The sequence below is a fragment of the Taudactylus pleione genome, unplaced genomic scaffold, assembly GCF_031769625.1.
Source record: "Taudactylus pleione unplaced genomic scaffold, aTauple2 ptg000145l, whole genome shotgun sequence".
NCBI lineage: Eukaryota > Metazoa > Chordata > Amphibia > Anura > Myobatrachidae > Taudactylus > Taudactylus pleione.
Window position 1 is genome coordinate 4,082,556 of NW_028284547.1, and position 16,676 is coordinate 4,099,231.

Here is a 16,676-nt window from a genome sequence, read left to right on the forward strand (position 1 = left end):
CAGGAGCAGCAAACAGATCACCAGACCCCCAGGATACATTGCCAGACGGCTTCCATTGGCTAACTATCTGCCCAACCCCCAATGACGCAAATTCTATGCCACTGGGGGAATATGTAAAATAGTCATGGTGAATACATGCTGTGTAAATGGCATATTACAGGGTTTACATGTTTAAAAGCTGCTACACTGTAATAAATGGAACAAAAGAAATATATTATATATACACACACACATCTTCAGGGAGCGTATGGCTCAGCGTCGCTCAGCCATACGGACGGCCATACATATCCTCAGGCAATAGCGTGCAGCCTGTGGCAAGGCATTTTGCCACGGCTAAACATAATTCTATACCTAAGGGATGAGCTGTTATCGATCACATACCGCCTGTCATTAGGAGTGGTGACAGAGCTCATAAATTACTACAAAGAGAAACTGAGTGGATATTTAGGTTGGACACTTTGGCCCCCCCCCGAGGCCTTAATGAAACATTAAGCTTACACTGTTTCACTTAATGGCAGGCAGTGGATTTTTTGTTTCTTTTTTATTATTTATTTTTTATGTTCTTGAAATTATGTGATATTCATCTGTTTTACACTCAGGCTTTTAGATTATGTTGTGTATTATTTTTGTGCCTTTTTTGTACCGGCGTATACACTATATTATTGCCTAGTTCTGGGTTATTATGTGAGCACTAATATGACTTCAGTTCACTACGGTTTGTAAGTCATTATACTGATCAGGTGCATAGATTAGCCCAGTGGTTCCCAAACTGTGTGCCGCGGCACCCTGGGGTGCCTCAGGTTGGTGGTCCAGCACCAAATCAAATTCTTTATAGTCAATGTTATGTAAATATGTACACAAAAAGAAGCACAAACCTGTCCAACACTATATAACCAAACCCAAGGATGATAGGTCAGCACAATTTACTTCGCTACACATTTTTTTCTGAATTTCTCAACAACAAACCTTTGGCTTAGGGGTGCCGTGAGAACAATGCTGATGCACTAGGGCGCCACGATTCAGAAAAGTTTGGGAACCACTGGATTAGCCTATTGTTCTAGTCATGTTGATGGGTTATATGACAATACCTCCAGCTGTATTAGCTTTGTTGAATAGTGCCAGGATTTGATTCATGCTTTGATGCATATGATTATTATCCTTTATTTATATGGCGCCACAAGTATTCCGCAGCGCCTTACATAGTACATAGAACTAATAAGTGAACAAGAAACAAGTAACTTACAGTACATTACAGTGCAGGACAAAGACACGATTTACATACATTGCTGCAATAGCGATTAAACACAATAAGCAGCCGGGAGTTGGCAGTCCCGTGTTAGGTGCCCTAATGGGGAGTAAGGAGTCTAAGACAATGTAAAGAGAAACACATGAGGGAAGAGGTCCCTGCTCGTGAGAGCTTACATTCTAAAGGGGAGGGGCAGACAGGCGTGACACAGAAGGGGAAGATAGGGAGGAAAGAGCATGAAGTGGGTTAGGATGAGAGCTGGAAAGCCTTGATGAAGTAGTGAGTCTTGAGATCCCGTTTGAAGATTTGTAGAGAGGTGAAGAGTCTGATGGGGAGAGGGAGAGCATTCCAAAAGTAGGGATTAGCACGGGCAAAATCTTGGATGCGGGAGTGGGAGGAAGTCATTAGTTGGCAAGAGAGGCGGCATGCATTTGTTGAGCGAAGTGGACGGGCAGGAGTGTGAAGGTCAGAAATGTATGTGGGGGAGGATTTAGTGTGGGCTTTGTAGGCGAGTGTAAGAACCTTGAATTGGCATCTGAAGGGGAAGGGAAGCCAGTGTAGGGCTTGAAGGAGAGGGGAAGCAGATGTAGAACATCTGGAGAGGAAGATGAGCTGAGCAGCAGCATTGAGAACTGATTGTAGTGGAGAGAGGTGAGAGACTGGGAGGCCAGCTAGGAGAAGGTTACAGTAGTCCAATCTGGAGATGACCAGTGAGTGGATGAGGGTTTTAGTGGCATCCTGGGTTAGGAAGGGAGATATTTTTTAGGTGGGAACGGCAGGACTGAATGTGTGGTTTAAATGAGAGGGAAGAGTCTAGGATAACTCCAAGACTGCGCACTTTGGGGCTAGAGGAGATAGTTGTGCCATCAACAGATAATGAAATTGTGGGAAGTGAGGCAGTGGAAGAGGGTGGGAAGATGATCAGCTCAGTCTTAGACATAATAAGTTTAAGAAAGCGCTGGGACATCCATGAAGAGACAGCAGAGAGACAGTTGGAGATACGGGTAAGGAGCGAGGGGGAGAACTCAGGGGAGGAAAGGTAAATTTGAGTATCATCAGCATAGAGATGATATTGGAGGTCAAAGGAGTTTAGGAGTTCACCTAAAGAGGATGTATATAGGGAGAAAAGGAGAGGTCCAAGAACAGAACCTTGGGGAACTCCTACTGTTAGTGGAAGAGGAGTCATGAGAGGACACAGAAGGAACGATCAGAGAGGTAGGATTAAAGCCAGGAGATGGCAGTGCCACGTATACCAAGAGTGAGGGATTTGCAGGAGGAGAGGGTGGTCTACAGTGTCAAATGCAGCAGAGAGGTCAAGGAGAATGAGCAGAGAGTAGTGGCCCTTGGATTTGGCAGCAAGGAGGTAGTTGCTGACTTTTGTGAGGGCAGTTTCAGTGGAGAGGAGAGAACGGAAGCCAGATTGAAATGAGTCAAGGAGGGAGTGGGAGGAAAGTAAGGTGGTAAGGCAGTTGTAAACAATACGCTCAAGGAGTTTGGAAGCAAAAGGGAGAAGAGAGATGGGTCGATAGTTGGAAAGTATGTTAGGATCAAGGGTAGGTTTTTTAAGAATGGGGGAGACAAGGGCATGTTTGAATGCAGAAGGGACAGTGCCAGATGATAGGGAGAGATTAAGGAGGTGAGCCAGATGGGAACAGGCAGGAGACAGGTAGGAGAGGAGACGGGAAGGGATAGGGTCAAGAGGGGAGGTGGAAGGAGGGGGGGACCTGATTAGGGTCATGACTTCATCTCCAGAAGCATGGGAGAAGGATGTCAGAGTTGGTGAGGCAGAAGGGGAGGGGTGGTCAGGGAAAGGAGGGGGGATGAGTGCTGAGGGTCTGATGTTTGCAATGTTAATATGTATTATGTCAATAATCTAGTAGCTATTTTCTGTGAAGCGCTATTCTATGTGTGTATGCTCTGTATTGGTTTTAAGGGTTAATGTGGTGAGACTATGTAGCCACTTAATGTTTTATGCAAAGACACGGGGTGTTATTCTGTGTCTTCCTTGTTATGCGTTACCTTGGTTACGGGAGGAGATGTGGTCACTTCCGGTGAGACAAGCTCTGAGGCGCTGCACGGAGTGACTTGTGGTCAGTCTCCACGTGGATTAATATTATATACTTACCTCTATGGAGTCCCACGTCGGCGCCGGTGTCTACACTAAAAAAACGGCTGGAAAATGGCAACCGCAGCCATTATCCTGTCGTTTTACGCATGCGCAGTACAGGGAAAGTGGCCGCCGCAACCATTTTCCCTGTGACCTGCTCATGCGCTATTGACTCTGGGCACACTCTAGTGTGGAATTTTTTTTTCTTTTTTTTTTTTTAACAGGTACCATATGGATGATCTACATGGACAAGGGGACCGATGGCTACAGGGATACATAGGTGAGCATGTGTGTTTGATAAACTTTTACTGTGTATGGTGTGTGTGTCCTGTTTTTTTTAATTTTAATATTACTTTTGCTGTGGGCCCGTGGTGCCAGGTGCCAGTGGGCCCGTAATGCCCCGCATGCTGGTACTTGTGGTTCTCCAAGTACCAGCATACGGGGGAGGCTTGCTGGCACTTGTTCCACAGCAAAATACAATAACTTACTTCTATTTTTTACACCACACTATACACTATCAACCAGACACCCACCTCCCCAGAAGTGCTGGGGATAGGCCCGGCCTATCAGCCTAGGGTGCCCTGGATGGGGGGACCCCCCAGCTTAAAAGGGATCCCCGGCCTGGGCTGACTAGCAGTCAGGGATGATGCTTCAGCTTGGGGACCCAGTGAAAGGGCTTCCCGGGCTGTGGCATCTGCCCCCCGCTAGAAAGTCTGGTGTTGATTCTGGAAAATACAGGGGGACCCTACGCATTTTTCCCCCCTGTATTTCCAGAACTAGATCAGAACCCAGTGCTGGTTGCGCAAAGTACAGGGGACCCCTACGTAGTTTGTCCCCCATATTTTGGCAACCAGGGCTGGTTCTGACTAGCCCGGTGCTGGTTGTGCTTACATATGGGGGAAAACTACGTCGTTTGCCCCTGTATGTTGCACAACCAGCACCGGGTCACTAAAAGCCTGGGGCTGGTTGCACACAGTTTTTTTTTATTTAAACAAATTTTTTATTTTTTTTTCACAGATGCACGGATGGTTCTGACTGAACCATCCCAGCCTCTGTGTCTATTTTATTAAAGACAGATGCATGCATCACAGATATCCCTGTCCCGTGCGTGCACACAGCACAATGCTCCAATATATCTGCAGACATACTGGCATCGGCTGTGCAGCACAGGCATGTCGCTGGTACACACTGGCCGACGGGCACCAGATATATTGGCCGTTCAATTGATCGGCCAATATATCTGCTATTAGCTTTTTATTATACTAGATGGTAAAATAGGGTGCCTGTGCCATCATATTATATAGCTAAATACCATATTGGAGCAGCCAAAATACAATTTAAATCTGTGTAATGGATGCGCTTTTCCATTATTACAATGTTAAAATTGTGACCCTGCTTAATTTGTTTTAATATAATATGTTCTGAGGAATAAGAAGGGAAATTCAGCCTCGCCTATTACTATATATCTGGGTGATGTTACACTATGGAAGCAGATAAATCCCCTTCCGTAGATGTACGATGACGTCATCTGTCAGGGTCCAACATCATTCCCAACCATCCAAGAGGGCATAGAGGGGGTATATATCCATGTGGGGAGCGAAGCGAGCCCGCAAGGGGACACATTTTTTTTTGTGGAAAGTGTGGGCAGAAACCTCCACTTCCGCCCTCACTCACGTCACTTCCAGGTACGGCTAGTGAAGGGGATATATGCTCTTCCTTTACACAATACCTGGGAGGTGCAGCCCGGCTATTTATTTAGTATATATATATATATATATATATATATATATATATATATTGGGTGATGTTACACTATACCTGGTGGGTGCAGAGCAGCGTCTGAACCTGAACCGAGAGGAGAAGTTTGGGATAATGAGAGATCCCTATATCTATGTATACAGTATAGGTATAATGTGCCCAATGTTACTACACCCCTCACCCCCCATCCATGTGCGGGAAGCCGGGCACACACCCCATGTACGGCGCCTGTATGCTCTACACCGGGCACAGCGCTCACCTCACTGCCGGACACCGTCACCACCGAGTACTCCCGCCGCCTCCACGATGTGTGTACACTCTGCCCGGGACCGTCAGAGGGGAGGAGACTGGGCGGGGACACAGGGAAGGAGCCGGAAATAAAGAGGAGCAGTTGGGGGGGAGCGGAGGGAGGAAGAGAAGATGGGGCGGGCGTTCAATGGGGAAACATGGCGGCGGGGACTAGACGAAAACACGGAGGAGGGGGAGGAAACCAGGTGCCGCCACTATAATGGGGGGGACACAGCCGGGTAACACGTGATGCCCCTTATCTCCTCTATAGCTCAGAGCTAAGGACTTTACTGCCCCGGGGCTACTACTGACGTCACCAGGTCATGTGACCGCTGCATAAACTATCCAAAGAGACGGGTTTTTTCTTTTAGCAATGTGCATGATGGCTCATCATCCTGTCCTTTACCTACCCCTCCTCACCCACAGCATGTACCCCACATATACCCTCCTGCCCCCCCATCACATTCTCCCCACACAGCATGTCCCTCACACACACCCTCCTGCCCCCCATCACATTCTCCCCCACACAGCATGTCCCTCACACACACCCTCCTGCCCCCCCCGATCGCATTCTTCCCACACAGCATGTCCCTCACATACACCCTCCTGCCCCCCCATCATATTCTCCCCACACAGCATGTCCCTCACACACACCCTCCTGACCCCCATCACATTCTCCCCACACAGCATGTCCCTCACATACACCCTCCTGCTCCCCATCACATTCTCCCCACACAGCATGTCCCTCACATACACCCTCCTGCTCCCCATCACATTCTCCCCCACACAGCATGTCCCTCACACACACCCTCCTGCCCCCCCCCGATCGCATTCTCCCCACACAGCATGTCCCTCACACACACCCTCCTTCCCCCATCACATTCTCCCCACACAGCATGTCCCTCACATACACCCTCCTGCCCCACCCCGATCACATTCTCCCCACACAGCATGTTCCTCACATACACCCTCCTGCCCCCCCATCACATTCTCCCCACACAGCATGTCCCTCACACACACCCTCATGCCCCCCATCATATTCTCCCCACACAGCATGTCCCTCACATACACCCTCCTGCTCCCCATCACATTCTCCCCCACACAGCATGTCCCTCACATACACCCTCCTGCACCCCATCACATTCTCCCCACACAGCATGTCCCTCACACACACCCTCCTGCCCCCCATCACATTCTCCCCACACAGCATGTCTCTCACACACACCCTCCTGCCCAGCCATCACATTCTCCCCACACAGCATGTCAATCACATACACCCTCCTGCCCCCCATCACATTCTCCCCACACAGCATGTCCCTCACATACACCCTCCTGTCCCCCATCACATTCTCCCCACACAGCATGTCCCTCACACACACCCTCCTGCCCCCCATCATATTCTCCCCACACAGCATGTCCCTCACATACACCCTCCTGCTCCCCATCACATTCTCCCCACACAGCATGTCCCTCACATACACCCTCCTGCTCCCCATCACATTCTCCCCCACACAGCATGTCCCTCACACACACCCTCCTGCCCCCCATCGCATTCTCACACACACCCTCCTGCCCCCCATCGCATTCTCCCCACACAGCATGTCTCTCACACACACCCTCCTGCCCCCCCATCACATTCTCCCCACACAGCATGTCCCTCACATACACCCTCCTGCACCCCATCACATTCTCACACACACCCTCCTGCCCACCCATCACATTCTCCCCACACAGCATGTCCCTCACACACACCCTCCTGCCCCCCATCACATTCTCCCCACACAGCATGTCCCTCACATACACCCTCCTGCTCCCCATCACATTCTCCCCACACAGCATGTCCCTCACATACACCCTCCTGCTCCCCATCACATTCTCCCCCACACAGCATGTCCCTCACACACACCCTCCTGCCCCCCCGATCGCATTCTTCCCACACAGCATGTCCCTCACACACACCCTCCTTCCCCCATCACATTCTCCCCACACAGCATGTCCCTCACATACACCCTCCTGCCCCACCCCGATCACATTCTCCCCACACAGCATGTTCCTCACATACACCCTCCTGCCCCCCCATCACATTCTCCCCACACAGCATGTCCCTCACACACACCCTCATGCCCCCCATCATATTCTCCCCACACAGCATGTCCCTCACATACACCCTCCTGCTCCCCATCACATTCTCCCCCACACAGCATGTCCCTCACACACACCCTCCTGCCCCCCATCACATTCTCCCCCACACAGCATGTCCCTCACACACACCCTCCTGCCCCCCCCGATCGCATTCTTCCCACACAGCATGTCCCTCACATACACCCTCCTGCCCCCCCATCATATTCTCCCCACACAGCATGTCCCTCACACACACCCTCCTGACCCCCATCACATTCTCCCCACACAGCATGTCCCTCACATACACCCTCCTGCTCCCCATCACATTCTCCCCACACAGCATGTCCCTCACATACACCCTCCTGCTCCCCATCACATTCTCCCCCACACAGCATGTCCCTCACACACACCCTCCTGCCCCCCCCCGATCGCATTCTCCCCACACAGCATGTCCCTCACACACACCCTCCTTCCCCCATCACATTCTCCCCACACAGCATGTCCCTCACATACACCCTCCTGCCCCACCCCGATCACATTCTCCCCACACAGCATGTTCCTCACATACACCCTCCTGCCCCCCCATCACATTCTCCCCACACAGCATGTCCCTCACACACACCCTCATGCCCCCCATCATATTCTCCCCACACAGCATGTCCCTCACATACACCCTCCTGCTCCCCATCACATTCTCCCCCACACAGCATGTCCCTCACATACACCCTCCTGCACCCCATCACATTCTCCCCACACAGCATGTCCCTCACACACACCCTCCTGCCCCCCATCACATTCTCCCCACACAGCATGTCTCTCACACACACCCTCCTGCCCAGCCATCACATTCTCCCCACACAGCATGTCAATCACATACACCCTCCTGCCCCCCATCACATTCTCCCCACACAGCATGTCCCTCACATACACCCTCCTGTCCCCCATCACATTCTCCCCACACAGCATGTCCCTCACACACACCCTCCTGCCCCCCATCATATTCTCCCCACACAGCATGTCCCTCACATACACCCTCCTGCTCCCCATCACATTCTCCCCACACAGCATGTCCCTCACATACACCCTCCTGCTCCCCATCACATTCTCCCCCACACAGCATGTCCCTCACACACACCCTCCTGCCCCCCATCGCATTCTCACACACACCCTCCTGCCCCCCATCGCATTCTCCCCACACAGCATGTCTCTCACACACACCCTCCTGCCCCCCCATCACATTCTCCCCACACAGCATGTCCCTCACATACACCCTCCTGCACCCCATCACATTCTCACACACACCCTCCTGCCCACCCATCACATTCTCCCCACACAGCATGTCCCTCACACACACCCTCCTGCCCCCCATCACATTCTCCCCACACAGCATGTCCCTCACATACACCCTCCTGCTCCCCATCACATTCTCCCCACACAGCATGTCCCTCACATACACCCTCCTGCTCCCCATCACATTCTCCCCCACACAGCATGTCCCTCACACACACCCTCCTGCCCCCCCGATCGCATTCTTCCCACACAGCATGTCCCTCACACACACCCTCCTTCCCCCATCACATTCTCCCCACACAGCATGTCCCTCACATACACCCTCCTGCCCCACCCCGATCACATTCTCCCCACACAGCATGTTCCTCACATACACCCTCCTGCCCCCCCATCACATTCTCCCCACACAGCATGTCCCTCACACACACCCTCATGCCCCCCATCATATTCTCCCCACACAGCATGTCCCTCACATACACCCTCCTGCTCCCCATCACATTCTCCCCCACACAGCATGTCCCTCACACACACCCTCCTGCCCCCCATCACATTCTCCCCCACACAGCATGTCCCTCACACACACCCTCCTGCCCCCCCCGATCGCATTCTTTCCACACAGCATGTCCCTCACATACACCCTCCTGCCCCCCCATCATATTCTCCCCACACAGCATGTCCCTCACACACACCCTCCTGACCCCCATCACATTCTCCCCACACAGCATGTCCCTCACATACACCCTCCTGCTCCCCATCACATTCTCCCCACACAGCATGTCCCTCACATACACCCTCCTGCTCCCCATCACATTCTCCCCCACACAGCATGTCCCTCACACACACCCTCCTGCCCCCCCCGATCGCATTCTCCCCACACAGCATGTCCCTCACACACACCCTCCTTCCCCCATCACATTCTCCCCACACAGCATGTCCCTCACATACACCCTCCTGCCCCACCCCGATCACATTCTCCCCACACAGCATGTTCCTCACATACACCCTCCTGCCCCCCCATCACATTCTCCCCACACAGCATGTCCCTCACACACACCCTCATGCCCCCCATCATATTCTCCCCACACAGCATGTCCCTCACATACACCCTCCTGCTCCCCATCACATTCTCCCCCACACAGCATGTCCCTCACATACACCCTCCTGCACCCCATCACATTCTCCCCACACAGCATGTCCCTCACACACACCCTCCTGCCCCCCATCACATTCTCCCCACACAGCATGTCTCTCACACACACCCTCCTGCCCAGCCATCACATTCTCCCCACACAGCATGTCAATCACATACACCCTCCTGCCCCCCATCACATTCTCCCCACACAGCATGTCCCTCACATACACCCTCCTGTCCCCCATCACATTCTCCCCACACAGCATGTCCCTCACACACACCCTCCTGCCCCCCATCATATTCTCCCCACACAGCATGTCCCTCACATACACCCTCCTGCTCCCCATCACATTCTCCCCACACAGCATGTCCCTCACATACACCCTCCTGCTCCCCATCACATTCTCCCCCACACAGCATGTCCCTCACACACACCCTCCTGCCCCCCATCGCATTCTCACACACACCCTCCTGCCCCCCATCGCATTCTCCCCACACAGCATGTCTCTCACACACACCCTCCTGCCCACCCATCACATTCTCCCCACACAGCATGTCCCTCACATACACCCTCCTGCACCCCATCACATTCTCACACACACCCTCCTGCCCACCCATCACATTCTCCCCACACAGCATGTCCCTCACACACACCCTCCTGCCCCCCATCACATTCTCCCCACACAGCATGTCCCTCACATACACCCTCCTGCTCCCCATCACATTCTCCCCACACAGCATGTCCCTCACATACACCCTCCTGCTCCCCATCACATTCTCCCCCACACAGCATGTCCCTCACACACACCCTCCTGCCCCCCCGATCGCATTCTTCCCACACAGCATGTCCCTCACACACACCCTCCTTCCCCCATCACATTCTCCCCACACAGCATGTCCCTCACATACACCCTCCTGCCCCACCCCGATCACATTCTCCCCACACAGCATGTTCCTCACATACACCCTCCTGCCCCCCCATCACATTCTCCCCACACAGCATGTCCCTCACACACACCCTCATGCCCCCCATCATATTCTCCCCACACAGCATGTCCCTCACATACACCCTCCTGCTCCCCATCACATTCTCCCCCACACAGCATGTCCCTCACATACACCCTCCTGCACCCCATCACATTCTCCCCACACAGCATGTCCCTCACACACACCCTCCTGCCCCCCATCACATTCTCCCCACACAGCATGTCTCACACACACCCTCCTGCCCAGCCATCACATTCTCCCCACACAGCATGTCAGTCACATACACCCTCCTGCCCCCCATCACATTCTCCCCACACAGCATGTCCCTCACATACACCCTCCTGTCCCCCATCACATTCTCCCCACACAGCATGTCCCTCACACACACCCTCCTGCCCCCCATCATATTCTCCCCACACAGCATGTCCCTCACATACACCCTCCTGCTCCCCATCACATTCTCCCCACACAGCATGTCCCTCACATACACCCTCCTGCTCCCCATCACATTCTCCCCCACACAGCATGTCCCTCACACACACCCTCCTGCCCCCCATCGCATTCTCACACACACCCTCCTGCCCCCCATCGCATTCTCCCCACACAGCATGTCTCTCACACACACCCTCCTGCCCACCCATCACATTCTCCCCACACAGCATGTCCCTCACATACACCCTCCTGCACCCCATCACATTCTCACACACACCCTCCTGCCCACCCATCACATTCTCCCCACACAGCATGTCCCTCACACACACCCTCCTGCCCCCCATCACATTCTCCCCACACAGCATGTCCCTCACATACACCCTCCTGCTCCCCATCACATTCTCCCCACACAGCATGTCCCTCACATACACCCTCCTGCACCCCATCACATTCTCCCCCACATAGCATGTCCCTCACACACACCCTCCTGCCCCCCCCGATCGCATTCTTCCCACACAGCATGTCCCTCACACACACCCTCCTTCCCCCATCACATTCTCCCCACACAGCATGTCCCTCACATACACCCTCCTGCCCCACCCCGATCACATTCTCCCCACACAGCATGTTCCTCACATACACCCTCCTGCCCCCCCATCACATTCTCCCCACACAGCATGTCCCTCACACACACCCTCATGCCCCCCATCATATTCTCCCCACACAGCATGTCCCTCACATACACCCTCCTGCTCCCCATCACATTCTCCCCCACACAGCATGTCCCTCACATACACCCTCCTGCACCCCATCACATTCTCCCCACACAGCATGTCCCTCACACACACCCTCCTGCCCCCATCACATTCTCCCCACACAGCATGTCTCTCACACACACCCTCCTGCCCAGCCATCACATTCTCCCCACACAGCATGTCAATCACATACACCCTCCTGCCCCCCATCACATTCTCCCCACACAGCATGTCCCTCACATACACCCTCCTGTCCCCCATCACATTCTCCCCACACAGCATGTCCCTCACACACACCCTCATGCCCCCCATCATATTCTCCCCACACAGCATGTCCCTCTCATACACCCTCCTGCTCCCCATCACATTCTCCCCCACACAGCATGTCCCTCACATACACCCTCCTGCACCCCATCACATTCTCCCCACACAGCATGTCCCTCACATACACCCTCCTGCACCCCATCACATTCTCCCCACACAGCATGTCTCTCACACACACCCTCCTGCCCACCCATCACATTCTCCCCACACAGCATGTCCCTCACACACACCCTCCTGCCCACCCATCACATTCTCCCCACACAGCATGTCCCTCACACACACCCTCCTGTCCCCCATCACATTCTCCCCACACAGCATGTCTCTCACACACACCCTCCTGCCCAGCCATCACATTCTCCCCACACAGCATGTCAATCACATACACCCTCCTGCCCCCCCATCACATTCTCCCCACACAGCATGTCCCTCACACACACACTCCTGCCCCCATCATATTCTCCCCACACAGCATGTCCCTCACACCCTCCTGCCCCCCATCATATTCTCCCCACACAGCATGTCCCTCACATACACCCTCCTGCTCCCCATCACATTCTCCCCACACAGCATGTCCCTCACACACACCCTCCTGCCCCCCATCGCATTCTCCCCACACAGCATGTCTCTCACACACACCCTCCTGCCCACCCATCACATTCTCCCCACACAGCATGTCAATCACATACACCCTCCTGCCCCACCCCGATCACATTCTCCCCACAGCATGTTCCTCACATACACCCTCCTGCCCTCCCATCACATTCTCCCCACACAGCATGTCCCTCACACACACCCTCATGCCCCCCATCATATTCTCCCCACACAGCATGTCCCTCACATACCCCCTCCTGCTCCCCATCACATTCTCCCCCACACAGCATGTCCCTCACATACACCCTCCTGCACCCCATCACATTCTCCCCACACAGCATGTCCCTCACATACACCCTCCTGCACCCCATCACATTCTCCCCACACAGCATGTCTCTCACACACACCCTCCTGCCCACCCATCACATTCTCCCCACACAGCATGTCCCTTACACACACCCTCCTGTCCCCCATCACATTCTCCCCACACAGCATGTCTCTCACACACACCCTCCTGCCCAGCCATCACATTCTCCCCACACAGCATGTCAATCACATACACCCTCCTGCCCCCCCATCACATTCTCCCCACACAGCATGTCCCTCACACACACCCTCCTGCCCCCCATCATATTCTCCCCACACAGCATGTCCCTCACACACACCCTCCTGCCCCCATCATATTCTCCCCACACAGCATGTCCCTCACATACACCCTCCTGCTCCCCATCACATTCTCCCCACACAGCATGTCCCTCACACACACCCTCCTGCCCCCCATCGCATTCTCCCCACACAGCATGTCTCTCACACACACCCTCCTGCCCACCCATCACATTCTCCCCACACAGCATGTCCCTCACACACACCCTCCTGCCCCCCATCACATTCTCCCCACACAGCATGTCTCTCACACACACCCTCCTGCCCAGCCATCACATTCTCCCCACACAGCATGTCAATCACATACACTCTCCTGTCCCCCCATCACATTCTCCCCACACAGCATGTCCCTCACATACACCCTCCTTTCCCCCATCACATTCTCCCCACACAGCATGTCCCTCACATACACCCTCCTGCCCCCCATCACATTCTCCCCACACAGCATGTCCCTCACATACACCCTCCTGCCCCCCCATCACATTCTCCCCACACAGCATGTCCCTCACATACACCCTCCTGCCCCCCCCCGATCACATTCTCCCCACACAGCATGTCCCTCACACACACCCTCCTGCCCCCCCATCACATTTTCCCCACACAGCATGTCCCTCACACACACCCTCCTGCCCCACCCCGATCACATTCTCCCCACACAGCATTATCTCTCGGCTTTATTTTCTCCAGCCCCCGCGTCTCTCGGCTTCATTTTCTCCAGCCCCTGAGTCTCTCGGGTTGATTTTCCCCAGCCCTGTGTCCCCCCTCTTCCCCAGCCCTGTGTCCCCCCTCTTCCTCAGCCCGTGTCTGCCACACATCCCCCTCTTCCCCACCACCTGTATCTCTCACAAACACCACTCTTCCAAAGCCCCTGTGTCTGTCACCCCCCCACTCTTCCCCCAGCCCCTTTGCCTGTCACACCCCTCCCTCTTCCCCAGCTCGTTACTCACCCCTCTCCAAGCCCCTGTCACACACCCCTTTCCCCAGCCCGTGTCTGTCACACACCCCTCTCCCCATTTCCTGTCACACAGCCCCCTCTCCATCAGCCTCTATGTCTGTCACACACACCCCCTCTTACACACACTGCTCTCCCCCAGCCCCTGTCTTTTACACCCCTCTCCTTCACCTGCAGCTCCTCACCACCTACGGCCTGCCCCATGATTCTCTAGCCCAGCCTGTCCCCGCCCCACACTTACCTGCTGAGCTGCCTGTATTACTTTTCCCTGGTGTTTCATTCAGACCTGGCCCGGCTGGTGGCTCCTCCCTGATACAGCGGTCATGATGTCGCGCACGCTGCACTGGCTGCTGTTCTCCCTCTCTGAGACGAGTCTGCCTGTGCCGGTCCCGGTGGAGCTAGCCTATGGGCTACACCTCGCATAATTAGCTGGCTGAGGGATCCACTGGAAGGGGAGGCTATGGCGGATGTGCATGTGCAGTCTGAGGGACTGAGCATGTGCAGCACCCCCCGCACTGGCCGACAGCTCCCCAGAGACATCGCAGGGAAGGAGTCCGTGTCCCTGCATGTCCTGGATGATTCATCCGGCCGCTGTGATCATTATTGCAGTCACTGCTGCGATTACGCTCACAGGTCTGCTGCGATAATATGCTAATGATTGCAATTGTAAAGCCGTCGCACAGCCAGCATAGAGACGCCCACTACCGCTATTTCATATCCATAATACCTTGCAGTCCTGCGTACACATCGGGAACATCGAGTAACATCGGTGCCTCATACACAATTACAGCAGGTCTGACCTGACTCAGAAATTGCAAGTCTCGTCACACGCAGTGAGTACTCAGGCTGCGTATACTGTCACACTGGCTAATTTATGCATGCCCATGTAACGGAGTTCACAAGCACGCCTGCGTTCCTCTGACCACACCCCCATCACCACCCCCAAATGCTGACAGCCTGTAACTCACTGTGCGATGGGTTCCTGTGTCCTGCGTGATTGCAGTGCAATCGTAGTTCAGCCGCTGTGCACGCGATCAGCGGTGCATATGCATGCGCAGTACACAAGGTCGACCGATCTGCGTAAACGGTTGCAATTGCGATCCATGCTGAATCAGATACAGTCTAATCATACAAAATATTAACCCTCTTCCTTATAAAGTCCTTGAAGGGGAGCGGGGTAAAGAATACTGTCAGGGACCCGGACCCGTACCCAGTATCCCTGACGTGGTCGTGCCCTCTGCTATAGACAGAGTGCCGTAATACAAATACCGGTCCTCTATTGCCCCAATAATTGCTCAAACTCAGCAACAAGAAGATCCCACGCAGTTAATCTGTTGCTTAACCTCTCCACAATTGCGCAGACTCGGCGTCCCAGATGACCACACAGTTCGCTGAGACCAACCCTCTGCTTTACGTACTTAATATGTATAGCGTCACTAATAATCTCTTCAAAGATTAGGGTTCGGAGCATATATGAAATAAACTAATAAAGAATACTTTATTTACACAAAAAGTAGTACAATGCTTAAATAAGAATGTTACAGAGAAAAGAATGGTTACAAAGGTACATACAGCAATATAAAATAAAAATGGTAGAGGTAGACTAACAGAAAACACTCAGTGTTAGAAACACACCGCGTTCTGCCCCGGAGGAATGGTAGGAAATGCAAGGAATGCAGGTTAAACCTCAATGCGACAAATTGATCCCCCAGTTGAACACAGAACACCTAGGGTGATGTCATACCCGGTGTGCTCTGATTGGTGGATTAGATAATTGGAGGATAGGAACCTCCCAGCTAAGTTTAAATCCCTTTAAACTTAGAACAGAATAAGCCTAATAATTTCCCCTGTGGATGGACTACCTACAATATGGGGTGTTCATCATACTGGTCCATATTTTATCTGTTATAGAACTGTAAATATGATGTGGTTGTCATAGTGCATTCCTGAGATATCTCATATCTTCAAAACTGTATGTCTCAGTGATCTGGGAATCGCACACAACCTGGATATGGAGTCCAGTTATATGT

The 16,676-nt window shown here is 53.4% G+C and overlaps 1 protein-coding gene and 1 pseudogene across 3 annotated transcripts in view; one reads left to right on the forward strand and one right to left on the reverse strand.

The window, feature by feature from the left end:
* The window catches only part of LOC148522636 (uncharacterized), a 764,886-nt pseudogene that overhangs the window by 170,865 nt on the left and 577,345 nt on the right, over window positions 1–16,676 (forward strand). The gene's annotated exons all lie outside the window — the stretch shown is intronic.
* LOC148522637 (uncharacterized) overlaps window positions 1–16,676 on the reverse strand; it is a 233,626-nt gene that overhangs the window by 67,669 nt on the left and 149,281 nt on the right. Inside the window, exon 1 of one of the 2 annotated variants that reach the window (XM_088473992.1) lies at window positions 5,371–5,568. The exons of the other annotated variant lie outside the window; for it this stretch is intronic. The gene's annotated coding sequence lies outside the window, so the exon portion shown is untranslated. Of the gene's footprint in view, window positions 1–5,370; window positions 5,569–16,676 lie in introns of those variants that run through there. 2 annotated transcript variants of the gene reach the window in all.